Source organism: Trichomycterus rosablanca, chromosome 6 (assembly GCF_030014385.1).
Source record: "Trichomycterus rosablanca isolate fTriRos1 chromosome 6, fTriRos1.hap1, whole genome shotgun sequence".
In the NCBI taxonomy this organism is placed as follows: domain Eukaryota; kingdom Metazoa; phylum Chordata; class Actinopteri; order Siluriformes; family Trichomycteridae; genus Trichomycterus; species Trichomycterus rosablanca.
Window position 1 is genome coordinate 20,472,207 of NC_085993.1, and position 18,531 is coordinate 20,490,737.

At 39.2% G+C, this 18,531-nt stretch overlaps 1 protein-coding gene across 1 annotated transcript in view; it reads right to left on the reverse strand.

Moving 5' to 3' along the window:
* rybpb (RING1 and YY1 binding protein b) overlaps positions 1-18,531 on the reverse strand; it is a 28,947-nt gene that overhangs the window by 5,768 nt on the left and 4,648 nt on the right. The gene's annotated exons all lie outside the window — the stretch shown is intronic.

Below are 18,531 nucleotides of genomic sequence, written 5' to 3' on the forward strand. Positions count from 1 at the left end.
GCTCAGCTCAGTTAGCTCAGTTTTACAGTTAAAGTCTCTTTATAGCACTAAACATACACCAGCCCCCTGAGTTGTAAACAGAAATACTTAATTTGCTAAAAAAAAAAAAAAGCTAAAATAGCTAAATAAAACGTATAAAATAAGCTACATTAAATGTATAATAAATAACAATAGCAACTTCAGGAAAATACGTGCATGATGGTATATACGACTTACTAAGTAACCCAATCATGTTTATAAAACCCTCCTTGGTAACTATGTTAATTGTTATTGTATCAGTGATTTATCTCTGTGGTTTGGAACCTTTATCATATGGTAAAGCACTGGCAAAGGCACACAAGAGTTTTATGCTTTGCATAGCATCCAGATCTGGTGGCGTCAATTTAAATGGTCTAACAAATTAGTTGTGTTGCCTTGTGTTGTGGCAACAACTGCAAGGCACTGGTGACAAATGACCAGTTTTTGGTTAACATCATCCTTTCTGTAGTCAAAACAATTAGATACATCTGACATTAATTTTCTTTTCAAAACCAAATCGCTTGTTTCCAGATTGTGAGAATGACTAGCAGGGGAGGGGCAGCTTTAACTCTTAATGATCAAGAATGATTGGATGGTTTGCTGTGCACACAGAAACTGCACGTCACTCACGGCAACAAGCAACAAATTGTGTGTACTCTGGTAAATATATAACGGACAATGAGTTACAGGTTACACATGATTCATCAGTTCAAGTTCAATGTCAAACACTGTCACAAGCAATTTTGTATTTCCAATTCACCTAAAAACCAAAGCTTCCAGAGAAAACCCACACAGACACGTGGAGAGCATGCAAACTCCACACAAAAAGGACCAGGACCACTCCACCTGAGAATTAAACCCAGGACCTTCTTGTGGTGAGGCGAGGGCTATCTGCTGCGCCCTTTTGCCATCCGATACAGTAATAAAGAACAATAAAATGAACATAAATACAGTGTGCACAACTTGTCCTCGGCCATTAGACATTGCCAATCATGTCTATATGTAGACACCCAACCAGCTGATAGCTTAGCTGGGCATTTAAACCCTGGATTCCAGCAGTAGTGGATCAGAGTAATTTACAGCTAAAGCACATTAAGTTTTTATGCACCATGTAAAAGAATAAAAAAAATGTATTACTTTTATCATAAAACAAACAAATCCTTCCCCAAAGGAAAAAAATAAAGAAAAACTTTAAAAACATAAAAAAAAGAAATTAAGAAAATAAAACAGTTTACCAGGTAATTAAGATGAGAGTGCCCTACTACGGTCTATGATCTAAAATCAACATGGGGTTAATTTGCAGTCTGCCTGCTGGTAGGCTCCATGCCCACTTTATGCTCCAGCTGCATGTGTACTGGAAGTGTAATCTTATTACTCCACTGAACAAACAAGTATGAGGGATCACTGGTGTGGGACATACAAACCAAGACAGTGATGGGTATTAATCTAATTATGGCCTGTGGGGCTGGTCTCATTTGGCAAAAGCAAGACTGAAAAGAGTGTGTAACAAGCTTGCCTGCTCAAATGCCACCATGGCAGGACAGTTCATTGTCACATCAAGGTAAAATGCCTTATGGCTACTCTCCTTTTTAACAGAAATGCCTTTTACTTATCCTCTTTCTCTCCAGCTAAGAGTATACAGGCAGCAGCAGCAGAGCGCTGCAGGCTTTCTCACATCCCAGTGCAGTGTTGAGTTAATTAAAAGCTGAGGGGCTGTGGTTGAGATCTGAGGTAGAACTGTACACAGCTCGAGCCAGCTCATGTTCCACAAGAATGAAAGCGGACATCTGGCAGCAGCTGGGGGCGACATATCTTGACTCAACGTAGTGGAAATCAGTTAACAAGTTCCAGAAGGCTCAATGGCAACGTTAACACTGTTTAAACATTTTGACAGGGCAATACACATATATGCTTTCTGCACACTTAGCTGACTAATTACTTATTTTGTTTAATAATTTGTTAAGGTAAAAATATTTTTTTTTTCATTTGAATCTATGGACAGATAACACTACAGAATAAAACCGCCTCAATTCTAGAGTATATGACAAATAGGTTACAGGCACCTCTCCCAGAGGAGCTGGCCAATCAAAAGACAATCAATGGCCTCATAATAGGGAATCATGTTGGGGCCAGCACAACATTACAAATCAATAAAACCTATGTGAGGAATCCAGATGAGTCTGAGCCATTGGACAAAGGCGCTGCAGAAATGACCCCCCAGCTTCTGGGATTAATGTCAGCTGGGGGTAGGTGGAATGCTAAAACCAACTAAAAATCATCCATGCCCATCAAGAAATCAAAGAAACCTTTTCACATCTTTTGACCCTTTTATCAAGTCTTATTTACACACAACAAATAAGCAAAACTAAGTAAATGCGATACAAAAGCAAAAAGACTAAAGAAAGTTAAAATGCAGGTGGCATCCTGCCTTTAGGCTTACTATAAGCAAGCTTAAAGGTATTTTAGCCTGTTGCTCTGATCCAGCCTGGAGGATTTCTAAGTAGTGTGCACTGAGGCTTTTCTTAACACAGTTTTAAATGAACCCATATGCAATAGACATCCGGATCACTTCTAACCCGAGGTGAGGCTGGAAGCACCATGCTGTAGTCTGACAAGGCAGTGATTGATTTGCTTAAACCCTGTTTCTGGTTTTCCTGCCAAGTGGTGAGATTTGTATCAGACGTAGATCAGAGGGCAGAAACAGGCCAGGCGGTTAAAGCCATGATTCAGTGCCAGCTGTAATTCAGCAACGAATGCTCGCTTGCATGTCAGGACCACTGTCAAAGCTGCCACAGGAGAGCAGAAACCACACAATGCATTATTTACTGGCCAGCGCATGACCAACTGAACAGAACAACCCTCTGTTAGCTGGATGATGTATTAACCAAGACACTCTTCATAGGGCTGCTCAGATTAGCAAACGCAAGTAAGTCGAGAAAAACAAACATTTGGTTAGTATTTGAGGTTTACTTAACGAGCAATTAGCTTAGTGGTAAATATTACAAGCTATTTTAACTAGAAATTAAATAATAATTGGAATTCTTTTTGATTCATATTTCCCATGTTTTTCCAGTCTAGTCCGTTTCCTATTACCCAATCACCAACTGCTTCCTATCACCTGCATATGAAGGTCCGTATTACACATGGAGAGTCATTTACGCCCCCTTGTCTCATTGTGCAGGTGCCATCAATCAGCCATCAGAGGTCATAATTGCAGTAGTTATAAGGAATCCCTTCCGGCATTCCCACCGTCGGATGAGCCAGTCATTATCAATATAGGCGCCCAGCCTGCCAGTAGCAGAGCTAAAAGTGAAACTTGCAAGTCTGTGTGTCAGCTCTGGTGGGCTGGTGTGTTTTACCGCTGTGCCACCTGTGCACCCCATAATAGGAATTCTACACCGATGCGGATGTCCATTATTTCTCATGCCGATCCATTTGCACTACGTCCACTTAGTTAGCATTTTCAAGTGAAATAAAAAATAACAACACACAAAGCCAAAAACTATTTGTTACAAAAGGGAAGGGTTTTCCTAAAAATAAGCCTCTCTGCTTTGTCACTTGAGACATCTAGACACCCAATCATAAAAGTATGCATTAGCAAAGTTAATTAATCACAAACTGACAAACTGATTTATTACAGTGGCTTAACGTTAAATTCATTTAAATTTATTTCCAACAGATGGCAGGTGGTATTTTTGATAATTTGAGACCAGTGTTGCAGATATCACAGAAATTGGCACAACTAAGGGGTTTTAACATCCACCAAAATCTGCTGTTAGGTCCCTAACCCCTTAGGAAAACTTTGCACATGTGGAAGTGTGGGAATGTATTCTTAACAAACATGATTTAGATATGTTGTAGGACTATACCAAACTTGTTATCTTAACCAATGCTGTTAAGTGGCTTTGTGCCACTGATTGCATCTTGCATGTTTAGCGAGAATAAATTGTCATTGGCATTCTGCATGACAGTTATGTTAATCGTATTTCCATTTAATAACATCTGACACAAAACTCTAGAATGTTTTTTTATATTTTAATGGGTCTCTAAATTTGTCACTTAAGGGTTACCAATAAACAGTTATGACGCTGACCTTTTGACCCTTCGCTTTGCTGCTAACACACTTGTCCATATACGCAAGCACAGCAACCATGCATTGCCTAAACATTCTGATCTATCAAAATACAATGAATGCTTACTCAAATATCAGTTTTGAATCCTGTGTGTGTGTGTGTGTGTGTGTGTGTGTGTGTGTGTGTGTGAATAGCCAAATTTGTTAAACTGAAAATAGTGACATAACAGCCTCTGTTCAGTAGCCCAGGACAATAACACGACTGGTTTACTAACGTGTCATCTCTAAATGCTCTAACCTTTACAGACTGAAAACCACCTGCTTTTCACAGTCTTACTAGACAGTGATTGACATCCAACACCCCCCTCCCCTGTCAATTTTCTCCAAGAGGACCAATGAAGTAGGCTGCTGCAGTCTGCAATAAAATGATCACCAACACACTCAAATCAAAATCCAGGCAGATAGGCTACAAGGGAAAATGTGGTTACACAAAACTCAATCTATGTGATTGCTGTACAAAGAATACATAGCAGTGTTTCTAACAGATCCATTTGATTAAATAAATAAATAAATAAGGAAATAAGGTGAATGGTGGTAGAACTGCACTAATAGTAAAGCTGTGGATAGAATTTCATAAAGGTTTATATATTTTTATATCCTTGGGATATATGAATAAAATGCACAACCATGCTTGGAAATGCTGTAAACATGATTAAATAGGACAAAATAATCGTAAGAGTATATTTAAGTATACTTACATATACAAGTATACATACTTCTGGGGGCACATGTACAATGGGATAAGGTTGCAAATAAAGTGATTCAATACAGACAGAAATAAATTCAAAAAGATCACCTATAGTGTGGTGCCTGAATGAGAGGTGCTTGAGTGAAGAGTGGCTATAGAAAAGTCCTCAATTAAAACTGCTATTCAATTCAAGTGTAGTTAAGAAGCTCAAGACTGCGCCAGCGTTTTGAATTGCGATGTACTAAAAATTACTGTCATTTCAAGGATATAAATAACCACAGCCTTAACAGTTATACAAGGCCTAGACAACTTGTAAAACAGGGCCTGGCCCATATACCAGTAGATATGCTTAGGGTGGACCAGTCATCAGGATTATCATTTTGACTTTGAGTTGAGGAAGCATAGATTTGTCTGGTTTTTGTGACACATACAAGATATCATAGAGGGGTTATGTTTCATCCCTGTGCAATCTCACTGCAGAGGTTCCTGAGAGATCCCATGGCACTTTGTAGCAATGCTATGTAGATGACATTTTTTTAAATTCCTTCAGTTTATTATAAGCTCAATAGAAACTTAAACTTTTTGTCAACACACCACCTACATCCAAATCTAGACAAATCTAAACTCTGCTGAGCACAGTAAAGAGTTGTGGTGTCCTTCTGGACAACAACCTTAACTTTTCTGACCACACTTCATCAACTATCAGATTCTGCAGATTTCTTCTTCACAATTGCAGAAGAATACAACCACAGAAACTGCTCAGATTACTATACATGCTTTTGTCATATCCAGGCACTGCATACTGTATCATTTTACTTGCTGTTCTTCTTTTATGTTTTGTATTTTCATTACAGAGCAATGCTGCTGTTCATCTGATATACAACTTACCAAAGTACTCTCATGCCACTCATTTACTTAACATTTACTACACTGGCTTCCTGTCACAGCCAGAATCAAGTGTTAAACTCTTGCCCTGGAGTGCTTGCTGTTTTAGTGTTCTAGTTCCTCGGTTATGAAATAAGCTTCACCCCAGTAGTGAGAACAGCCCAATATCTGTCAATCTGTCAATATCTGCGCAATATAAGTCTGAAGACCTAACCTTTGAAGCATTATATAATTCTTTCTGCGTTTTGTTTGTGATGTTTGCATTGTTTACCACACTATATTGTTTCACTATTTGTAATGCTTGCTTATACACTTAGTGACAGTTTAGTAACAGTTTAAAATTACTAAATATACATTAATATCCAAGCTGATTCTAGTATTGAGTATAGCAGTTCGGATAATCTTCATATTTTAAACTTTTACTTTTAACCCATTTTAATTGTAACCCACTTTTTCATAAGCCATTTTAATGTATCCACATGCAAGTTTTACCCAAGTTATATCTAGGGCTGGGTATCACCACTAATTTCCTGGATCGATTCGATTCCGATTCACAAGGTCCCGATTCGATTCGATCTTCGATTCGATTTTCGATTCAATTTCGATTCAACACATTTAGGCATATTTGAGTTACATTAACAGGTTTTGTTTAAATATGTACAGATGTACAGAGAACGAATGTGATAATTGTACAAAGAACACTCATTATTAAAAATATTTGTTTTTACATAAATAAGTAATCCACAACAAAAAACAGTAACATTAAATTTTTTTATTATTATTATTATTATTTTATATGTCTGACACACTACAACATTGTATGTGTAATGTAAACATACACCTGGCTGTTGCACAGCTTATGCCAAGTTCACACTACACAACTTTCTGATTTGCCGGGTCGCTGTGCAGTTCACACTGCACGACTGATGGGTGATGGGGGGGGGGGGGGGGGGGGGAAGGGGGGGTAGGGGGGGGGATATACACCATCTATCACCAGGAGGAATCTCAGATGAGTCTGTCTGGTCTCCCAAACTACGTTTTGTCACAAAAACACACGTGAGAAGTGACGAGGGGTTTAATGATACCACGTCCTAAAATACACTCCAACAAGTAGCGAGAGATCAAAGTTCGTGCGCTGATGAGCAGCGTAATATCAAAGAGAAAAAAATAAAGGAATCTGAGTGGATTTGGCAACACGACCAACAGGGATTGTTCTGAAGTTGGAGGTTAATAAATATTTTGTTTTGTAGAGAACGATAACTATATTACGCCCCTGCTCCACTTGTTTACAACCTCTCCCGTGTGTTTCCCCTCGCTGTTTCCCCTCGCTGTTTCACATTGATTAAGAACCGAGTTGCTCCCGAGCCGGCAAATGTAGCGCAGACCAGTCGCAGAAAATCAGGGCAGAAATCATGTAGTGTGAACCAGGCATTACTGGAGCTTCTGCCATGCTGAACTGATGTGCAGGTCAGAACTCGCTGCACGAAAAAACAGCGGCTGGTCACACGAGATTAAAGAAGGTAACAGATTTCCGTGTACACCGTAAAAAGGGGTGTATTTAAAAGATCGATCTCGCGTTTATATGAATCGATATCGGATCATTCAAATAAAGATCGATTAGAATCGAAAAATCGATTTTATAAACCCACCCCTAGTTATATCTAATTCCAAATAGCTTTCTATCTACTGCATGTTTCATTTAATGCAGTGTAACAATTCTACTGCCTGAGGAGTGCTCAATACACCCAGTAGAATTTGACACACAGTGATAACTGACATTCTAAATAAACATAGATAACTGCACTATAAAGCAAATTATTGAACCAATTACCATCTCTTAATGCTGAAGGCAACAAACAAATGATAAATCCTGTGGTTATAAAGTTGGTTATTTTCCAAAGCAGTTACTCAAAACCTTTTGCCTGAACCGCAAAAAGCAGTTCAGGAAAATCCATTCCAAGTTTTACATAATATCCAAGCACACACGTGCCTTGTAAATAAACAGCCTACCAGGCCAAAACACAGAAGCATTTTGTGCTTGGAGTTAAGCTAAATGTGCCAACATGCGTAAAGTTTCCACAGTAAACAAATCTAAAAGTACAAACAGATGTAGGGAAATGTGCAGGAAAAAGTTCTCCGTTAGTAAAGAATGAGGATTTATATGACATATTCTAACTTTGTTGCTTCCAATGACTGCGGTGAACGTTTAGTTCTGCACGATGCCTGTCGAAAAGTTTGTAGTGCTGAACAAAGAGCTTGAGTGCAGGAGACAGTATTGTTTAGTCAGATTCACAGCAAAAAGGGCTGCGTTTGGTTTTTCTTTAAACATATTTATTTACAAGACTGCATATGCACTAAGAAAACATGCTCTTCCTAGCTGTAACTTCCATATTTATTTGTCTTAAATGGTTTTGAGGAAAAAATAGTGCAATTTATTTTTAGAATTACACTGGCTTTTGTCATAAAAAAAACAACTATTCCTAATAAGCCATCTAACTTACTTATATGACAAACTATCAGGACAAAGTGTAGTACATGTGACATTCCTTTTTAATGCATTTTCTTCCCATTTTCCTCCCGATTTACCCGATTGCATCTGAGGAGAGCACAGTGCTGCCCACGCCTCTTTCCCACAAGTGCACAGTCCTCCTCTTCTCCCTGCATTCTGCACAGGTGTCTCTTCCGCCAATCAGGGTCCTTACACAGCGTATAAAGATCCCACCCACACATAGTTTTTGTATCTGTTGGTCCTGGATTTTGTAAAGTTGCTTTGAGACAATGTCTATTGTAAAAAGTGCTATATAAATAAAGTTGACTGACATAGTCCGGTCGTCCCTCCCTGGCAGATATGGTGGCCAATTAGTATCTGCTGCATGCACTGCCAATTATGCCCGCCAGATGGTGCCCAGCCGACCGGTGGTAATGCCAAGTTTCGAACCGCGGACTTAAGAATCTCGCTGTGCCACCTGGGCGCCTGTCCATGTGACATTCTAAAAGTAACAAAACGTAATGCTCCTAAATTCATTACAGTGCTTCCTATTATAGAAGCGTGTTCACTTGCATGAAGTGATTTTTTGCATTATCTGCTGCTTTAAGAAATGTGCAATATTAGTGTCGTCGGACGTGAGCTTATGTGGTGTAATGCTAAGAGCCACACTGTAACAGCAGTGCTTAAGCTTCAGGGGGTTAAAACCTAGCCATGACACACATCAGTGCACCCTAAGTGCTGGTCCAAAGTCCAAATAAATGTAACAGTTGCATAAGGAAAGTAATTCAGTGTAAAAACTGTGCCAAATCAAATATGCGAACGTATGATCCGCTATGGATTCATTGATTCTTTCAGTATGACCCTGGTGTTTGGATTCTTATCTAAAAAAATGTTAGGAGGATTACTATTACCAATCATTATAAGAATTACAAAAGTTTACATAAGCTTTTAATTAACATGTATTTCATGCCGGTCCTGGGATTTCAATGATCAATGCTACTGCTTAATTTTTTTAAGTTAATTATATTTTATCGTTTATAGCAATCCTTTATAAGCTCACAAATTTGCAAAGCACAGTAGTAAAATCATTCAAATAATTTTTCCAAGATTTTATAAAATACATAACATCTGACCATCTTAACATCTGAACTCAATAGTAGCTTGTCCTATAGACCAGACTTATTCTTTGCACCATAAGGATTTCATGTTTAAAGGAGAGAAAAAAATCCCGACCGTGCTTTTCACTTTCCCAACATTGCAGCTAAAGATTTTTCACACCATTGTTCTGTTTACGTACCAATAAAACCCAGATATAACAATTTGGCTTAGAAGGCTAAAACGTTTTCTTCAAAAGACGTACATTCCTGACATTGCAACAACTATTCATGAATGGTCCTCAGCATAACATTCAGCACAGAGGCCTAATCCTTTTGTATGGGCATATAAAGTCCTCAGTGGAGGAGGATGATGGAGCTGCTGGTTTTTAGTGTGTGTAGAACAAGCTCTGGGATTTAGCTCCCATAAGCCATTCTACTAAACGATTAGTGGCTGCTGTTCACCACAGCAGAGAAAGCGTGTGCAAACCCACAGAGAGCACCTGGGTTCCAGAATACTGCCGCTCTCGACTGGAACGAGGACATTAAACATCTTTTCCTCCCTTCTAAGATCTGTTCTCCATGTAGAAATGATCAGTGGTATGACAGATCTGGCTGGTTATGGGTAAGCTTAACAAATCACAAAAATAAATCAAAACTCTTAATGAAAAGAATGTGTTTTCAAAGTTAGAGTTGGATACTAAAATATTTGTAGATGGCCAGAAGTTCAGAGAGAGTAAAAACCATGATGAAGCACGTTGTGCGTTGTTGACAGTGAGCGTTTTGGCTCACAAGGCACAAAGCCGACTTTCATCTCTCCATGTGACAGGGCTTTTTTTTCCCCAGCTGACCTTTTAGCCACACACTGCACGCCTTCCTTGGGACTGACAGCTAGGTGCAGTGGCAGTGCTAAACAGTTTTTAGCTTGTCCATCAGCATAGGGCTGTCACATTTTTGGCATGCCTCATGCTTTACTTCTCTACAAATTCTCCTCTTCTTTTCTGCAGTAAACATACAGATCTGCATCTTGCACCCTTGTTTCCTCTTTTTCATTTAGTGAAAACAGAACCTGTTTAAAATTCATTCTAGCATGCTCTGGGCAACACAACAAAACATTTCACAAGATATTTTATGTCTAGACCAGGTCTGCAAAGTCTTCTTTTTAGCAGCTCCTGTTAGGAATCACCACAGTAAATCACTCGTCTCCATCTTGCCCTGCCCTGAGCATTCTACTCCGTCACCCCATCCACATGCATGTCCTCCCTCACCACATCCATAAACCTCCTCTTTGGCCTTACTTTCCTCCTAGTGCCTGGTGGCACCACCCTCATTTTTCCAATATACCTCTCATCCCTCCTCTGCACATGCCAAAACCATCTTAATCTCCCCTCTCTAACTCTGTCTCCATAACATTTGACCTGCACTGTACCTCTAATTAACTTGTTGGTAATACTGTCCAAGCTCATTACTCCCAACGAAAATCACAGCATCTTCATCTTCACGACATCCAGCTCCCTCTCATATCTTTTTATCAGTGCCACCACTTCCAAGCCATACATCATCGGCAGCCTCACTACTGTCTTGCAAACTTTTTCCTTTCACTCTAGCAGATAGCCTTCTATCACAAAATTACTCCAGTCACTCTGCACCATCCAGCCTGCATAGTCGTTTTTACCTTTAACACACTCTTCATTACTTTATACACTCGACCCCAGGTATTTAAAATCATCCACTTTGATCATCTCAACTTCTTGCAACTTAACCTTTCCGGTGCCCCCTATTTCACTCATGCATATGTACTTCATTTGACTCCTGCTAACTTTTTACCTAATGCATACCTCCATCTCTCCAAGCTCTCACCAACCTGCTCTCTACTCTGGCTACAAATCACTGTGTCATCCACGAACATTATATTTCATGGACACTCCTGCCTAACCTCGTCTGTTAGGCTGTCCATGGACAAAAATGGACTCAAAGCTGATCCTTGATGCAGTCCCACTTCCACTTGAAACCCATACATCATTCTGACTGCACACCTCACTGCCCTCATACATATTTACATTTGCATACTTTAGCAGACACCTTTATCCAAAGTGACTTACAATTATATCTGTCACAATTCAAGCAATTTAGGGTTAAAGGTCTTGCTCAGAGTCCCAACAGTGGCAACTTGGTAGTGGTAAGGCTTGAACAGGCAACCTTCTGATTGTTAGTTTAGTAACTTCACCGCTGAGCTATCTACAGCCCCTCTCTCTGCACCCCATTATAAGCTTTCTCTAGATCTACAAACACATAACCCAACTCCACCTTTCCTGTACTTCTCCTTCAGCATTCTCAAAGCAAATATCTCATCTGTCGTGCACTTGCTGTCATGAAACCACCCTGCTGCTCACAAATTCTCACCTTTTTTTTTTTTTTACCTTGATTCCACTACTCTTTCCCAGATCGACATGCTGTGGCTGATTAATTTATGCCTCTGCAGTTTCTGCAGCTTTGCACATCACCCTAATTATTAAAAATCAGAACCATTATGTTCATCCTTACTCCTCAGGCATCCTCTCACATTCCAAGATTTTCTCAAACAATCTAGTTAAAAACTCCACTGCCATTTCCAAGCCTCCACCGCTATGTCATCTGGGCCAACTGCCTTTCACTCTTCTTTCTCTTTATGGCTGCCGTCACTTACATTGCATTTCTTTGCACTCCTGTCTACAGTACTCTTTGGAGATCCCAGTTCTTTTACAGCAAAAGTAATGATAAAACTACATAGCAGCTTAACTTGTCTGGGACAAAAAAAATCATGCGGTCACTAAAACGTGCTTTAGTGATTCATATGTTGTGAATCAGTGTACTAACATGCACTGAAATCTCTATGAAAGGCACAACCACTTCAGCTGTATTAACAACAAAGACTTTAATATTAAACTGTTTTGGGCTAATAGTTTACAGTGATTATTTCCTAAGTGTCTGAATTTTAAGAATGAATGAATAGCCTCAGCTTTTAAGAGTATTATCAGGAAAAACAAATAGATGTCAGCATGTAATAAGACAACAGTGCTAATCCTCTTACTGGTGACACATGGATTAAAAGCTTAGCACAAGTACACCAGTTGTGAAATTTTTCAAATACTGCACTTAACCAGGAAGGTGTTTGGGAAGGGAATGCTGTATTAACCTTATTAAATGTCCGTCGTTTGTACTACCCACTATTTTTCTGTATTTTGATTTTATAAATGAAACATTAAAATAAACTGATTGATAAAAGAAAACTTCCAGACAACATTATTTAGAACTTACAACACTGAGGTGTGAATGTATGAATGATGTAATTTCACGAAGAACAAATTTCCACCAAAAATAGGTATAGCTTACAACGAGCAGTGATTCATAAAACAACATGCAATACGTGTATCTAAAATTGACTTTAACAATCTTATATCTAACTTCTGCTTTTTAGTGCAGTTATCTCTAGCAAAAACATATCCTTAGTAGCTACATTTATCTGCTGACATATTTGCATCTTAACACAACTGTACTATCTCTTTACATTTGTGTGCCTGCAAATTATGCACTAGTGGACACAATCAAATTACTTTATGAAATAAGGTTATGACAATAATACAATTTCTGGATTTACATGCACTTTAGTTATGTAGTTATATGAAACCTCTGAGGTTAAATGAGATGGTCAGTAATTTGATTTCTTAGCATTAAGACCTGTAGTGAAGCTGTATACTTAACAGTCAAGTGAAAATCTAGCTCTGTCCAGTTAATTTACAAAAACAACCAACATGTGGTTTTGATTTGCATTCTTACTGATTTATGGGTATTAATGGCTATTTGTATGAGTATGGTGTTTTTTCATGCTTTCGGGTGCTCCTGTATTTAGTCACAAATTGTGCACATACTGAAACTGTTGATCTATTACACATTTTAATAGAAATGTGATAACTATTACTTTTAAATTAACCACTTAGATTTTATTATACAGTATATTTAAACCATTTAACTAACAATAGCTAAAATGAACTGATGAACATTATTATTATTACTTTGTTTACTTTTTAATACACACTTTCTAGGAACCCAAGAACTTCCTCGGAATGCAGCCTGGCCGAAGGCGTTTTCTCACAGACTGACTATAAAAAAAAATACATCAGAATACTATATAACACATGAGCCACCCACATTTATTACTGGTCAGAAATCAGGTCATCGTATTCAGATTACCCATATATCCAATTATGACCTCAATCAGAGTAAGATAATCATAAGAATGCTGTCAACAAATCAGATCACTGCCAGAACCTTATCTTAACCAGATTAGAATGCATGTACACTGTCTGTGACCAAGTGTACTTAAATAAGAAAAATGTAATTTGTAGGTTTTTCATCCCATTTCAGCTCTGAAAAACATATTTCTGGTCTAAGATGTCAAATTTATATGTAGAGTTTTTACAATAGACATTGTCTCAAAGCAACTTTGCAGATCCCAGAACCAAAAACCCCTGTGCGACTATGTCTATTGTAAAATGCGCTTCTCAAAGGCAATGTTCAAACCCGAAAAATATCTAGCATGCTAAATATCTGGGCCTTTTGGTGAGTGCAAATCCTGAAGTGTAAAAAGTGTTGCAACCAGGTTATGACTGGAAGAATACACTGGTGTACACACAAGCATTATAGTATTTGTAGCCCTATCGTCCATGCCAAATCATTATATCGAAATTTTTATTGCGTAAGCAAGGGCAGCGGTAGCTAAGAGTTTAAAGTACTGGACCAGTAATCTTAAGGTTGCCGGTTCAAGTCCCACAATCGCCGAGTTGCCACTGTTGGGCCCCTGAGCAAGGTCCTTAACCATCAATTGCTTAATTTGTATTTGTTTTGGATAAAAGTGTCTGCTAAATGCCACAAATGTAAATGTAAGCAACTTAGATTGCTCTGTTTTTGATCATATATTTTAACTGAAAGGAAAAAACCCTGTCTCATACATGGTATCATGTCATTCCCCTTGTCACTTCTCTAGTGTCTTCGTGACAAAACGTAGTTTGGAAACCAGACAGACTAGTCAGTGATTTTTTGGTGAAAGATCGTTTAATGTGTGACCCCCTATCGCTAATCAGTCATGTAGTGTGCAAACCACAACAACTTAAAGATTCTTAGTTAGTAGACAGCAAGTTGTGTAGTGTACAGTATAGCGATCTGACCACTGTAAAAGTTGTGTAGTGTGTACATGGCTTTAGTTGCAAGCATCAGGAAAAATTCTGGGCTTTGTAAAACAGTATCTTGGACAGCTCTTGATAAGTGTTTCATCAGGTTACTGTCTATAGAAATTAAAGACAAATTCAACACCAACAGGTTTGTTTTCTGATCTGTAAACAAAACAAGCAATTCTAAAAAAAAAAACTTTGTAAAAGAGTCTATTGTAAAAAACTGGGACCTCACCACTGTACTACACATAAATTATAATTATTTTGCCTTCAAGGCAACTTTTATAGTCTCTTTGACAGGAACAACTATTGTTTGTGTGCAGTATTACTTACATGATTTAACCTTGATCACAGCATGTTGGTGCCTGTTGTGGTTTTATCGGCGCACAGCTCAGATAAACACCCTCTCACCCCTGTTCTACAGAATGACTGAAGTGCTGCGGCAGTGGTGCGAGGGGGCGTAGAAGTGAGTGAGCAACAGAGAGAGAGAGAGAGTGTAAGAGAGGGGGCGGGGCAAGAAGGGGGGCAAGCCCAGCACTTCCCTACGCTGTGTAATGATGTGCTCCATTCTGCCTTCCCTCTGGGAGCCTCTCGGCTGAGTGAGCACATCCCTGCACCGCCGTCCATCAAACTGCTGCTCCCTCCATTCTCACAGCATGGTCCGACTCACTCATTCGCTCCGCTCCTTCTCACTGTTTCTCCCTGTCCCTCTACTCTTTCCTTCTCTTTCCTTCTCCCTAGTGCCTTGTCATGTGGTTCACTCTCAGTGCTCCGATTCACAAGATGGGCTACAGAGTGCGTTGTGGCGCTAACTTGTTTGCTGTGGTTCCTAACCCTTCCCCCACCCTTAACAATTACTCCCTTCGCTGCTCTCGAGTTCAGCTGATTAACAACCCACTCACAACTTCCACCTGTACTGACTGGCACAGTTACTGTGCTCCAAATTGCTTGAATGACCCAAACTAAAGACCCAAGACTAAACTCAACTTCTTAGGAATATTCAATTTCTATTAAATTTCAATTCCACACTACTAGTTTTAGGCTGATGCTGGCATTCAATATTTGTCATGTACATACGTACAGTGTATCACAAAAGTGAGTACACCCCTCACATTTCTGCAAATATTTCATTATCTCTTTTCATGGGACAACACTATAGAAATAAAACTTGGATATAACTTAGAGTAGTCAGTGTACAACTTGTATAGCAGTGTAGATTTACTGTCTTCTGAAAATAACTCAACACACAGCCATTAATGTCTAAATGGCTGGCTACATAAGTGAGTACACCCCACAGTGAACATGTCCAAATTGTGCCCAAAGTGTCAATATTTTGTGTGACCACCATTATTATCCAGCACTGCCTTAACCCTCCTGGGCATGGAGTTCACCAGAGCTGCACAGGTTGCTACTGGAATCCTCTTCCACTCCTCCATGATGACATCACGGAGCTGGTGGATGTTAGACACCTTGAACTCCTCCACCTTCCACTTGAGGATGCGCCACAGGTGCTCAATTGGGTTTAGTCCATCACCTTTACCTTCAGCTTCCTCAGCAAGGCAGTTGTCATCTTGGAGGTTGTGTTTGGGGTCGTTATCCTGTTGGAAAACTGCCATGAGGCCCAGTTTTCGAAGGGAGGGGATCATGCTCTGTTTCAGAATGTCACAGTACATGTTGGAATTCATGTTTCCCTCAATGAACTGCAGCTCCCCAGTGCCAGCAACACTCATGCAGCCCAAGACCATGATGCTACCACCACCATGCTTGACTGTAGGCAAGATACAGTTGTCTTGGTACTTCTCACCAGGGCGCCGCCACACAAGCTGGACACCATCTGAGCCAAACAAGTTTATCTTGGTCTCGTCAGACCACAGGGCATTCCAGTAATCCATGTTCTTGGACTGCTTGTCTTCAGCAAACTGTTTGCGGGCTTTCTTGTGCGTCAGCTTCCTTCTGGGATGACGACCATGCAGACTGAGTTGATGCAGTGTGCGGCGTATGGTCTGAGCACTGACAGGCTGACCTCCCACGTCTTCAACCTCTGCAGCAATGCTGGCAGCACTCATGTGTCTATTTTTTAAAGCCAACCTCTGGATATGACGCCGAACACGTGGACTCAACTTCTTTGGTCGACCCTGGCGAAGCCTGTTCCGAGTGGAACCTGTCCTGGAAAACCGCTGTATGACCTTGGCCACCGTGCTGTAGCTCAGTTTCAGGGTGTTAGCAATCTTCTTATAGCCCAGGCCATCTTTGTGGAGAGCAACAATTCTATTTCTCACATCCTCAGAGAGTTCTTTGCCATGAGGTGCCATGTTGAATATCCAGTGGCCAGTATGAGAGAATTGTACCCAAAACACCAAATTTAACAGCCCTGCTCCCCATTTACACCTGGGACCTTGACACATGACACCAGGGAGGGACAACGACACATTTGGGCACAATTTGGACATGTTCACTGTGGGGTGTACTTACTTATGTTGCCAGCTATTTATACATTAATGGCTGTGTGTTGAGTTATTTTCAGAAGACAGTAAATCTACACTGCTATACAAGCTGTACACTGACTACTCTAAGTTATATCCAAGTTTCATGTCTATAGTGTTGTCCCATGAAAAGATATAATGAAATATTTGCAGAAATGTGAGGGGTGTACTTACTTTTGTGATACACTGTATGTGCAGAGGCTAATGCTTATACTGTTCGCACATTGTCGTGATATTTATTTACTGTTTTATATATTTCACCAGGGTCTGTCTTATATTTGCGTATTCACTCTTAAAAAACTAAGAAATTTAAGAACTCGTTTAGTGTTATACTAACTGAGGATATTGTTTTATTGTTCCAGGCATATGCATGTATGTATGTAACATTTGTAATAAAAATTAATTTTAAAATAAATGTTAAAATAAAGTTAAAGCTAAAGAAATTATAAAAAATTGACAATAAGCACCTAATAAGTCATTCTTATTGCAAGTTTATTTTTCAATTGTTACAGCACAAGTGGGAGGCTTTTCATAAAAAAAAAAAACAAGAATCTTAAACATTTAGAAGCATTTGCTTCTAAACATAGATGTTAAAATTCTATATTAAACTTTCATATTGCACTAGAACATCATTTAAAGATTAAGTTTTTAAAAAAACGTAAATCTCCTCATTATGTAGATCTGCTATAGCTATTGTAATGCCTTGCTCAAATCTTCTTTAAATCTCATTAACAAGTTTAATCCCCAATTAACACGCAGCAGCCCAGATTAGATCATGCCAAATGATAAAGAAAAAAGGCTAACAAAAACCAAGTGCCACAGAGGAAACAGGTTATTTCATTCTATTATCCTTCACAATTTGCGTTCAATCGACAGTTAGAAAATCATTTAACACACACACACACACACACACACACACACACACACACACACATCAGTGCCTGATTCCTTACTGCTTGCATGAGCAGGTAGTGTTTAAACACAGCATTAGCCTACTCTATCATAAATAAAGCACTTAAAAGTTTTAATTTCACATTAAAATATAAACAAATCCTTTACTTCAACTGAGCAGACCAAATTAAATGTATGCACTATTAAACACTTGACATTCCATCTGGCTGGCTTGCTTCTCTGAGCCTCTGAGCAGACAAGTCCCCTACAAACTGCAATATCTGACTTATGTTTGACTGCACACTGATGAATGCCACATCTCACTCTTAAAAGCCTGATAGTATTCAAATGACCCACTTGGAAAATGTGCATAACAGCTTGAGAAGGAGGCTAAAAGAAAGCCAGCTGGTTTAAACAGTTACTGCATTTTGCCACATTCATAATGTGTGGATTTTACTTCATTTGAATTAAACACTGGTGCACTTACCCCCCATCTCTAAAATCTGTTTTTTGAAAGCAGGAATATCGATCAAATACAAACAAAAAACAACCAATTGTAAAGGTGGTCTGTTTACTATCCAAACTTGCTGAATTGTAGTTGTGCTTATACTTGTAATTTAGTCCTGGTTTGCTTAGCATTCATAC